This window comes from Pongo abelii, chromosome 7, assembly GCF_028885655.2.
Source record: "Pongo abelii isolate AG06213 chromosome 7, NHGRI_mPonAbe1-v2.0_pri, whole genome shotgun sequence".
In the NCBI taxonomy this organism is placed as follows: domain Eukaryota; kingdom Metazoa; phylum Chordata; class Mammalia; order Primates; family Hominidae; genus Pongo; species Pongo abelii.
The window spans coordinates 10,001-21,709 of NC_071992.2; the positions used below are offsets into that span (position 1 = coordinate 10,001).

Here is an 11,709-nt window from a genome sequence, read left to right on the forward strand (position 1 = left end):
AATGAATTTTAACAAATGACACAAAAGGTTGATATACACAGAAGAAATGACAATGTGGATTTCTTAATATTTAAAGTTTATACTCTGGAAGAGACCTTGTTAAGAGAACAAAAAGACAAACCACATATTGAAGAAAATATTTGCAAAATACAGATCTGAGAATTTGTATTCAAAATATAGAAAAAATTGTTAAAACTAAACAATAAGTTAAACAGCCCAATTAAAAATGCCCACAGATCTGAACAGACACCTCACCAAAGAAGATCTACAGATGGCAAGTAAACATACAAAAAGATGCTCAACATACTAGAGAACGGAACACCACAATGAGATAGCACAGCTGCTCTATATCTCTTAGAACTGCTAAACTCTTTAAAAAATGACAAATTGCTGGAGGAAAAACAAGAACTCTTTTCACCTTACAATCCAAAAATCACATTCCTAAGTATTTTGACAACTACTTTGATGTTATTTCCAAACAAAAGCTACCATGCAATTATTTACAGAAGCCCTATTCATAATGACCAAAGGACAAAAAAGGAATCAGAAAGTCTTACAATAGATGACTGTGTGGGAATCCACTCAGACATCAAAAGTTGTTATAAAGATTATTTAAATGAAAACGCTTGAGATACTGAAGATAAAGGAAGAAATCTTACCAGAACTTACTTTATCCAATTAAAGCAGAGCTCCCAGAAAAATACAACTGCCATTAACCCCATTGAAGGAGTTTCTTGCAAATTCAGCTGCCATGGAGACAGCGTACTCTTTCCCATTAGCAACGATAAATGAAAATGAAATCCTAAGCTCCCACCTGACTGAACATACCCACTCTTGGTCGAGGGGACCCCAGAGTAACTTTCAAAACTGAGTTCTCAGCTTTGCTAGGATGGGAAGATGGGGGTCAGATACACATCGTTATACCCCCTCCTTTGCTAACCATGATGAGGCTTTCTTCCCTAAGGATTTAACAGAAACCAGCCCCTTCAAAGGCTCCACCACTGATATCAACCTCTCCTTTCTTGCCTGATAAGAGTCCACCCATGACAGAGAGGTTCTGGCCAGCATATAGAGGATGCACAGAGCGAGTTTTCGTGTCCTCTGCTTCACCTTTTAATGTCAGATGGCTGAAAACTCCACCCTGGGATCATGCTAACACTGCCATTTTTTGTACATGGGACCCATGAAGGAGCAAGAAACTCAATTGTGCATGCATGCATTTCTCCTTCCATAATATTCATGACTCCTCCTAGAGCTTATTAAATAAATGTATTTGGCCATTCCACTCAGCATAAATTACTGTTTCCTTTCCCTCCTCCTTGAAGCATCTGTTTCTGGCTTCTGGCTGGAGGCTATGCTTCCCAGCCTGTCAGAAGGACAACCCTGCAGGCTGCAACCCTTTATAGGAAATAAATCTCTCATTGGGTGTGGTGGCTCATGCCTGTAAACCCAGCACTTTGGGAGGCCAAGGCGGGTGGATCACCTGAGGTCAGGAGTTTCAGACCAGCCTGGCCAACATGATGAAACCCTGTCTCTACTAAAAATACAAAAAAAATTAGCCAGACGTGGTGGTGGGCATCTGTAATCCCAGCTAATCAGGAGGCTGAGGCAGGAAAATCGCTTGAACCCAGGAGGTGGAGGTTGCAGTGAACCAACATCATGCCATTGCACTCCAGCCTGGGCAGCAAGAGTGAAACTCTGTCTCAAAAAAAATAAAAATAAACATAAAAATGAAGAAATGTCTCCTTTCCAAATGTATAAACCTCATCATTCTTCCGTTGACAGCATTAAAAGGTTCAAAAAGATCTTTCCATACTCTCCCACAGAAGCCCTAGAAATTGTCATTCTGTTAATCATTTTGGATGCCTGAGAACTTGTAATCCAATCAGTAGATATGTTGGTACCCCATTTATGGCTGTCAACCTGCCAGTTGACAACCTGCCAATTGGCAGGTTGTAATATTAGTAATAAGCTAATATTATACTTACTAGAAACATAAAATCTTCAAGCTTATAAATTTGATTCTAATTAAGTTGTCATTCTTATGAAAAGCATTTTTTATAGTGAAAAGATACATATATATTTAGAGTTAGCCAGCTGGACTCAGTTTAGATGGTCCCAATTTTGTTGCAACATCCAAAGCATCATAATCAGGAGCCAGTCGAACATATGCCTTCTTCTCTTTATCAGGACAAATCAGGGTGGTGACCTTGGCCACATCACTGTCATAGAGCTTCTTCACAGCCTGTTTGATCTGGTGCTTGTTGGCTTTAACGTCCACAATGAACACAAGCGTGTTGTTTTCTTCTATCTTCCTCATGGCCAACTCAGTGGTCAGCGGAAACTTGATGATAGCATAGTGGTCAAGCTTATTTCTCCTGTGGGTGCTCTTCTGAGGATATCTGGGCTGCCTCTGGAGTCACAGTGTCTTGGGCTGCCTGAATGTGAGTGACATGTGGATCTTCTTTTTTGCGTGTGGCTGTGGACACCTTTCAACACTGCCTTCTTGGCCTTTAGAGCCTTAGCTTTGGCTTCGGCTTTAGGAGGAGCAGAAGCTTCCTTCGCTTTCGGTGCCATCTTGTGAAAAGCGAAAAACACTATTTCAAAAATAATTTGTTTACAGTAAATCTGCCTAATAGTAGTTTCCAAAGTACTTTTGCTAATTTTTAACCTTAAAGTTAAGCTAAGTAAAAGATTTGCATTAAATACCTAGACCATTTATAAATAAGATACAATACTAAAACATTAATTACTGAACATAAATAATTCAAGTTTATATACTTTTGGCTTCCTATTTTTACAGAGAGACTAAAGATATTTTGGCCCATTAATAAACATGTTTTTTTCTGCCACACTGAGGAATTGTGTTATGAGGAAACATCCCTCTAGATATTGGGAGATGGTATATTCATACATTTTCTAACCTAATGTATGACAGTTTATAACTGTCTACTTCCTAGTTTTCTCTGGAAAATAAAAGATTACTAAGATTAAAATTATAATCAATACATGTAAATAAAACTACTACAAATAATAGAATAACTAGAAACAACTCTATGCAAAGCATGCAAGAAAAGTAGGGCATGTTTTGCAAGTAGGTTGTATTTTTTATAAGGAAAATGATACATAAGATACAAATAAAAAGAGATACCTAACCTTCCCTGTGTTATAGTTGTATGGGTAAAATTTTATGTTTTCAGAAATTATATAAAATTCCTGGAAATTTGTCAATGTCCTCCTTATCCATGCTATGTGCCAGTATAGAGTAATGAGTCATAATTCCAATTATTATTTTAAATGTTGTGCCAGGCGCAGTGGCTCACGCCTGTAATCCCAGCACTTTGGGAGGCTGAGGCAGGTGGATCACAAGGTCAGGAGATCGAGACCATCCTGGCTAACCCAGTGAATCCCCGTCTCTATTAAAAATACAAAAAATTAGCTGGGCGTGGTAGCGGCATCTGTAGTCCCAGCTACTCGGGAGGCTGAGGCAGGAGAATGGCGTGAACCCGGGAGACAGAGCTTGCAGTGAGCCGAGATCGTGCCACTGCACTCCAGCCTGGGCGACAGAGCAAGACTCTGTCTCTAAATAAATAAATAAATGTTGTATGCCACAGAACAAATTGAATATCCTTGTCAGTTGCGGTAGAATAAACTCTCTTCAGATCTTTCATCACAGCCATTTCATACTCTTTCTCATTTAGATATTATTTCCCTCTGATGCTTTCCTGAAAACTCCTGCAATCAGCTACAGGTCAGAATGTTCGTCTCCAACACAGGACTCCCTCTGAGACTCACGGAAAAGACTATGACAGGTACTCTGGTTATACGGTTCTGATGACATTGCTTAAATAACTTTAAGACCATACACTTGACTCAGTGAAGGTCTCCAGAAGTCTGGTTGGGAAATTGATGGGTTCATGACACTGCTAACCCAAGATCCAACAAGACTGGAATTGATTACATGGCACTGAATGAACTGTTAAAAATTGATTACAATTTTATAGCTTTTTGGAGCATTTTTGGTTCTTTTAATGTTCTAGTTTCTGGATTTAAGAAATCTCTTTCTCTTAATCTAACTGTAACTTACAACAATTTAGTAGATTATACTTTTGTAAACAGAAATGACACATTTATCTTTTTTCTCTGCCTGATTTCTCCAGAATTTTGAAATTCTTACTGAATATTCTTATTTTCATGATGATATAGTTGTTATCAAAAGTCCAATAAGAACCTTATAACAGGACATAATCCCAGGAATTTAGGGATATTTTGGAGGCTTCAAGAAGAGAGGAATTCACACAAAGCTATAAGGACTGCAGCTGAAATTTGATAGTATGTTCTTAGCTTGGCTTTTAGCCTGAATAAGGCTTTTAAAAGTCAAATCTAAGATTCTGTATGAAAACTTCCAGCAAAGAAACTTGAAAGCACCTATGTGGTCATCTCCTATTCTTGCTGCACTTACATAACTAATCAAGCAAAATCTAACAAAACTACACTTATTTTTAAAATAAGAATAGTCTTACTTTGATTATGATAAAAAATGATGGTTATTACAGAGAGAAATTTTATGTTTCAATGGAAAACTATAACTTAGCAGGGCATGGTGGCACATGCCTATAATTGCAGCACTTTGGGAGGCCAGGAGTTCAAGGCCAGCCTGGTCAACATAGTGAAACCCCATCTCTACCAAAAATACAAAAATGAGATGGGCATGATGGCATGTGCCTGTAGTCCCAGCTAATCAGGAAGCTGAGGAGGGAGGATCACTTGCACCCAGGAGGTAGAGGTTGCAGTGAGCTGAGATTGCATCTTTGAACCCCAGCCTGGGCAACAGAGCCAGAGCCTGTCTCAAAGAAATTTTTTTCAAAGGAAAACTATAGCTATTGTGGATTATCAGATTCTAGTCTTGTTTCTTGTTTTGGGGCTACTTTTACCTCTTTGTAAACTGGATCCTGCCGTCTGATGAATTTTGTCCCACAGTGATACTTGTGGAATAAGAAGCCAAGTATTGTCTCTCCTACTAATATATCTATTGTCAGTTAATTTGAAGGTCTTCAACCCTGTAACAAAGTCAGAAGAGGAAGGTTTTACTCCCCATAATGCATAACCAAATTGTGGTACATTCATGCAATGGAATACTATTTAGCCATAGAAAGGAACAAGCTATCAACTCACACAAAGACATGAGTGAATCTTGCATGCACATTGCTAAGTGGAAGAAGACAGTCTGAGGAGGATACACACAGTGTGACCTCATTTAATGAGACACTGGAGAAGGCAAACTACACAGATGGGAAGCCATTGGCTCCATGGGGTGGGGGTTTGAAGCATTCCATATGATACTTTAATAGTGGGATAACTGCCATAATGCATTTGTCAAAATACACAGAATTTTATGGCCAAATGGGTAAATCAAACTCTATTCAAATTAAATAAAATTACTCAGGATGTGGAGTATCCCAGGACAGAATACATTATGTGAAAAAGAATTTAACTATGCTACAAGTTACTATGGTTTGGATGTGGTTTGTCCCCGCAAAAACTCATGTTGAAATTTGACCCCCACTGTGTCAGTGTGGGGCGGTGGGGCCTAGTGTAATGTGTTTGGGTCATGGTGATGGATCCCTCATGAATAGATTAATGTACTCCCATGGGAGTGAGTGAGTTCTGCTCTCACAGGAATGGATTAATTCCTGCAGGAGTAGGTAGTTAAAAAGAGTCTGGCTTCCTTGGCTTCCCTCTTGCTTTCACTTTTGCTATGTGATCTCTGGTGCACCCCTTGCTCCCCTTCCACTTTCCACCATGAGGTGAAAAAGACTGAGGCCCCATCAGATGCAACTGCCCAATCTCAGACATTCCAGCCACCAGTACTGTGAGCCAAATGAACCTTTTTTACTTATAAATTACCCAGCCTCAGGTATTCTGTTACAAAAGCACAAAATGGACTAAGACACAAATGTAGGTAAAAACTCACTGAAGGTGCAGAGAAAATGGTGTTGACCTAAGTCACTTTGAAAATGAATAGAATCTGTAGGCTGAAGGCAAATGAACTATACTTCATCACTGGATTCCATTTTATAAAGTCCTTTCCAACAGAAGCAACTGTGAAGAATGGTAAAACCACAGTATCTGTATCTGGAATAAAACAATGACTTACATAAGTCGCAGATGGTAGGAACCAGGTTTCTCAGTGTTGAAGTGGGAGGTTACAAATTAGCAAAGCAAGAAGTCTAGGATGATTCATGTGATAGTAGATCAGAGGTGGACACATCAATGTAAACTTATGTTTAGTTTAATATAGACACACAGTTCTACATAGAAAACTTTATAATTAGGTGTGTGTAGGTAGGTTAGATACATACATATACTTCCTAGCATTGCTAATGAGGGACAAGATACAATGTGCTCATTCAGCAGCCAGATGTAAGTTTTCCCGCCATTCTGAAAGACATCAGGCTCTTTGAAGAAATGTCTGATACTAGAACTGGGACAGTAAATATAGGAGCCAGGATAACCTTGAAGTATCACAAAGTAATTACTAAAAAAAATTAAAATATATCAAAGAAAAATAACAGCCAATAAAAACAGCTACCGACGGCCAACACAGGAATGAATTGCGCAACATAATGCTGTAGTGTCGAATAATAACTAAAGCTCAAAGTAATTATCTAGGTGTTTGTATATGTATACATAGGTGAATAAGCAAATGGAGTTGCATAGAAATCTCCTTTGGAAAAGAATTCCAAATAATTGATGTAGACACTCAGCCATCAAGAAGGTGGAGCCAACTCCTCACTCCGTAAGTGTGGGTTCTGCATAGTGAGTTGCTCCAAAAGAACACATGCAGTATGGACAAGGAGGAAAAATAACTTCACAGTGAAGAAATCTGACAAACAGTAGCTCTGCCAAATGATCCCAGTGAACATCAAAGCTGACAGTTCACCTTGAGAACATGAAGTGACAATGGGGGACATTCTACAAAATGCCTGACCAATCCTCCTCAGTACTATCAAGGTCATCATGAGATGGAAAGCCTGACACACTGTCACTGGCAGTTTATAAAACAGACATTATTCTATCTACTATTAGAAATATGCTGCCAATTAACCTTAGACATTCTCAACAAAATAAAAAATGTTGATGAGGTACAAATAATATATCTAAGCTTAAATAGTGTTGCAAGTTTTAATATGCCTACTTTTTAATTTTTCAATACTATTTTTACTAATTTAACACTGTAAGAAAAATGAGTAATTAAAACATGAATAAAAGTGTTTACTGTGGGTGCACATGTTTCCTCCAGCCTCTGCCTATCCCCAGCTTTCATTCCAACTGTCCTGATGGTGGCTCTAAGCATTTCTCCTTTCTCTATACCAAGATCTCTCCCCAGAAACAAACCTCAATCTTACTATATATTATGGCACGTTATGATGATGAGCAGCGATGAGCAAAGACTTGTGGAATATAATGTGTGAAAGTAAAGCCCATGGCAGAGCTCCCTCCTCAGCACATGGGGAGCAGACAGGAAGCTTTTGCCTCACCTTCCTCAATGGCCTGCAGCCACGTCTCCCCAGGTCAGTCTGAAGGACAATGAAACTCTGGTCTTCACTGTGGACATGCTACCAGGTGCTCCAAAGCCATGGTGACCCACCCTCGGGTGGGTCCTGAGGAGAATAAAGCTCTGGTTCTAATCCTAACCCTAACCCTGTCCCAAGACTTTGACCCTGAACCTAAACCCTGATCCCTACCCTGGTCCCTAATTCTGACCCTTACTTTGACCCTGGCTTTGATCTTGACCCTGACCATGACCCCACCTCTAACCATACTTCCAGCCCTGACTCTGACCCAGATCCTAATCCTATCCCTAACCCTATTTTTTTAATTTATTATTATTATTATTATTATTATTATTATTATACTTTAGGTTTTATGTTACATGTGAGCAATGTGCAGGTAAGTTACATATGTATACATGTGCCATGCTGGTGCGCTGCACCCATTAACTCGTCATCTAGCATTAGGTATATCTCCCAATGCTATCCCTCCCCCATCCCCCCACCCCACAACAGTCCCCGAAGTGTGATGTTCCCCTTCCTGTGTCCATGTGTTCTCATTGTTCAATTCCCACCTATGAGTGAGAATATACGGTGTTTGGTTTTTTGTTCTTGCGATAGTTTACTGAGAATGATGATTTCCAGTTTCATCCATGTCCCTACAAAGGACATGAACTCATCATTTTTTATGGCTGCATAGTATTCCATGGTGTATATGTGCCACATTTTCTTAATCCAGTCTATCATTGTTGGACATTTGGGTTGGTTCCAAGTCTTTGCTATTGTGAATAATGCTGCAATAAACATACGTGTGCATGTGTCTTTATAGCAGCATGATTTATAGGCCTTTGGGTATATACCCAGTAATGGGATGGCTGGGTCGAATGGAATTTCTAGTTCTAGATCCCTGAGGAATCGCCACACTGACTTCCACAAGGGTTGAGCTAGTTTACAGTCCCACCAACAGTGTAAAAGTGTTCCTATTTCTCCACATCCTCTCCAGCACCTGTTGTTTCCTGACTTTTTAATGATTGCCATTCTAACTGGTGTGAGATGGTATCTCATTGTGGTTTTGATTTGCATTTCTCTGATGGCCAGTGATGGTGAGCATTTTTTCATGTGTTTTTTGGCTGCATAAATGTCTTCTTTTGAGAAGTGTCTGTTCATGTCCTTCGCCCACTTTTTGATGGGGTTGTTTTTTTCTTGTAAATTTGTTGGAGTTCATTGTAGATTCTGGATATTAGCCCTTTGTCAGATGAGTAGGTTGTGAAAATTTTCTCCCATTTTGTAGGTTGCCTGTTCACTCTGATGGTAGTTTCCTTTGCTGTGCAGAAGCTCTTTAGTTTAATTAGATCCCATTTGTCAATTTTGGCTTTTGTTGCCATTGCTTTTGGTGTTTTAGACATGAAGTCCTTGCCCATGCCTATGTCCTGAATGGTAATGCCTAGGTTTTCTTCTAGGGTTTTTATGGTTTTAGGTCTAACATTTAAGTCTTTAATCCATCTTGAATTGATTTTTGTATAAGGTGTAAGGAAGGGATCCAGTTTCAGCTTTCTACATATGGCTACCAGTTTTCCCAGCACCATTTATTAAATAGGGATTCCTTTCCCCATTTCTTGTTTTTGTCAGGTTTGTCAAAGATCAGATAGTTGTAGATATGTGGCATTATTTCTGACGGCTCTGTTCTGTTCCATTGATCTATATCTCTGTTTTGGTACCAGTACCATGCTGTTTTGGTTACTGTAGCCTTGTAGTATAGTTTGAAGTCAGGTAGTGTGATGCCTCCAGCTTTGTTCTTTTGGCTTAGGATTGACTTGGCGATGCGGGCTCTTTTTTGGTTCCATATGAACTTTAAAGTAGTTTGTTCCAATTCTGTGAAGAAAGTCATTGGTAGCTTGATGGGGATGGCATTGAATCTGTAAATTACCTTGGGAAGGATGGCCATTTTCACGATATTGATTCTTCCTACCCATGAGCATGGAATGTTCTTCCATTTGTTTGTATCCTCTTTTATTTCCTTGAGCAGTGGTCTGGCCAGGGCAATTAGGCAGGAGAAGGAAATCAAGGGTATTCAATTAGGAAAAGAGGAAGTCAAATTGTCCCTGTTTGCAGATGACATGATAGTATATCTAGAAAACCCCATTGTCTCAGCCCAAAATCTCCTTAAGCTGATAAGGAACTTCAGCAAAGTCTCAGGATACAAAATCAATGTACAAAAATCACAGGCATTCTTATACATCAATAACAGACAAACAGAGAGCCAAATCATGAGTGAACTCCCATTCACAATTGCTTCAAAGAGAATAAAATACCTAGGAATCCAACTTACAAGGGATGTGAAGGACCTCTTCAAGGAGAACCCTAACCCTATTATCTTTACAATCTATATCTAATCTTACCGTCTAGTGGTAAATAGCTGTACCCAAAAGCACTTTTAAATTATTTAACTTCTTTTCCTTGAATTCTCTAAGGACATCCTAAAGGAGATGTCATTATGTATTTTGCATTCCCTCTGAGTGGTATGGCTTCACATATGAAGTTCTAATACTTTGAAAGACATAAAAAGTGTGGAGGGTAACAGCACTGGGTTGTTAGGGATGCATGTTGGCATTCATGATAGTCATTGGTGCTGTTCTCCAAATATTTTCAGTTCATTTCTTATGAATGCATTCTGACTGTTCCATCCCACCTACTTAAATTTTCCCATGGACACACGACTTTTTTTTTTTTTTTTTTTTGCCAATGGAGGTGAGAAGAAATAATGTGACTTTTTCAGGAGAAATCTCCAAGAAACAGAGTTCTATTTTGCATGCTTTTTTCTCTTTTCTATAGCAATGGGGACCTTATTGATGGTCCCTCCTTCCGTATGGATTCCTGTGTTAGGATGACACAGCACACAGCTACCTCTCACCTGACCCATGATGAGATGTAAATAAATGAGGAAAAAGATTTTTGAGCCACTGAAATTTGGAGGTTGTTTGTCACCACAGTTTAACCTAACCCCCATTGACTGATGCACGGCTGAAGAATGAGTCCGAACTGGATCTGGACAAGACGTGTGAACAGCGCTCCAGGCTGAGTAAAATTCAAGTGTTGTCTCAAAGATAACAGTGGGCACGATATGTTATTGGGGTGGGTGTGGGATAAATAAGGTGTATCAGGTGAGAATAATAAGAAACTCAACTTTAAAGGACGGTGCTGATTTGGACTGTGGAGAGATTCAAATACCCTGCTTAGCATTTGAGATTGTGATGGATGAACAAACTAATTAAGAGCCCAAAATGAAAGCTTGGGATAAATATCTGAGGGTGTCTAATATCCCAATTTTTCATCCTAGAATGGGCAGGGTCCTTGACCCCATTCTAGGGAGACTTCCAAAAGAAAAAGACCTGCATTTCTTCAACAACCCACACTGAGAGACTTTCCTGCACTTTTGACCTGTGGCTAACACTCCTCACCTTTCATTCTGTCATCAGTGTTTTGGGGAAGCACCTTTAACTCTCTGTGATTTACAGGTTATTAAGTGTCCCTTACAATTCCCTCCAGAGGTGGAAAAGACTAATGATGATGGTGTCTGAGCTCACAGCAGCAAGCAGGCATGTGTGCTCAGCAGCCACATGGCTCACCTGCTAGGAGCTTACTAGATACGATGTTCTACAACATTGCTTAACACAAGTGGAGATGCTCCTGACTCAGAGTGTTTAATTGCTCACCTACTTCATTTTCTGCCCTCTTGGGCTTCTAAAATGAAAAGAACCCTGGGGTGATACAGTGAGTCAAAGGGGTGCCAGCCGCATCACAGAAAAATAGATTCCTAAAAAATCCCTGGCCCAAGATGACAGCCTCGGCTGGATGAGTTTGAATGTGCTCATAGTGGACGTGGTAGAATGAAGGTGGTTGAAACGTTCATATTAAAGAGCTTCCACCCAGACTGCAAGAAAAGAGAGAGGAATGGAGATGGAAGCACGAGTCCCTACATAAAAGCAGATGTTTTGAGATCAGTTATATTTCTTCTGACAAAAATTAAAGACAGAAACCAAAGTTTAGCCTGAGGCTACAATTAATTGGGCAATAAGACAGAGGCACATATGGCATAGACAGATTTAAACATTTCTCCCTTATATTAATACAAATACGAAAATTACAAATACTTTGA

General features: G+C 39.5%; 1 pseudogene; it reads right to left on the reverse strand.

Annotated features, from left to right (window-relative positions):
* Positions 1 to 2,079: 2,079 nt before the first annotated feature.
* On the reverse strand, positions 2,080 to 2,595 carry LOC134761892 (large ribosomal subunit protein uL23-like; annotated as a pseudogene).
* Between the last annotated feature and the right edge of the window lie 9,114 nt (positions 2,596 to 11,709).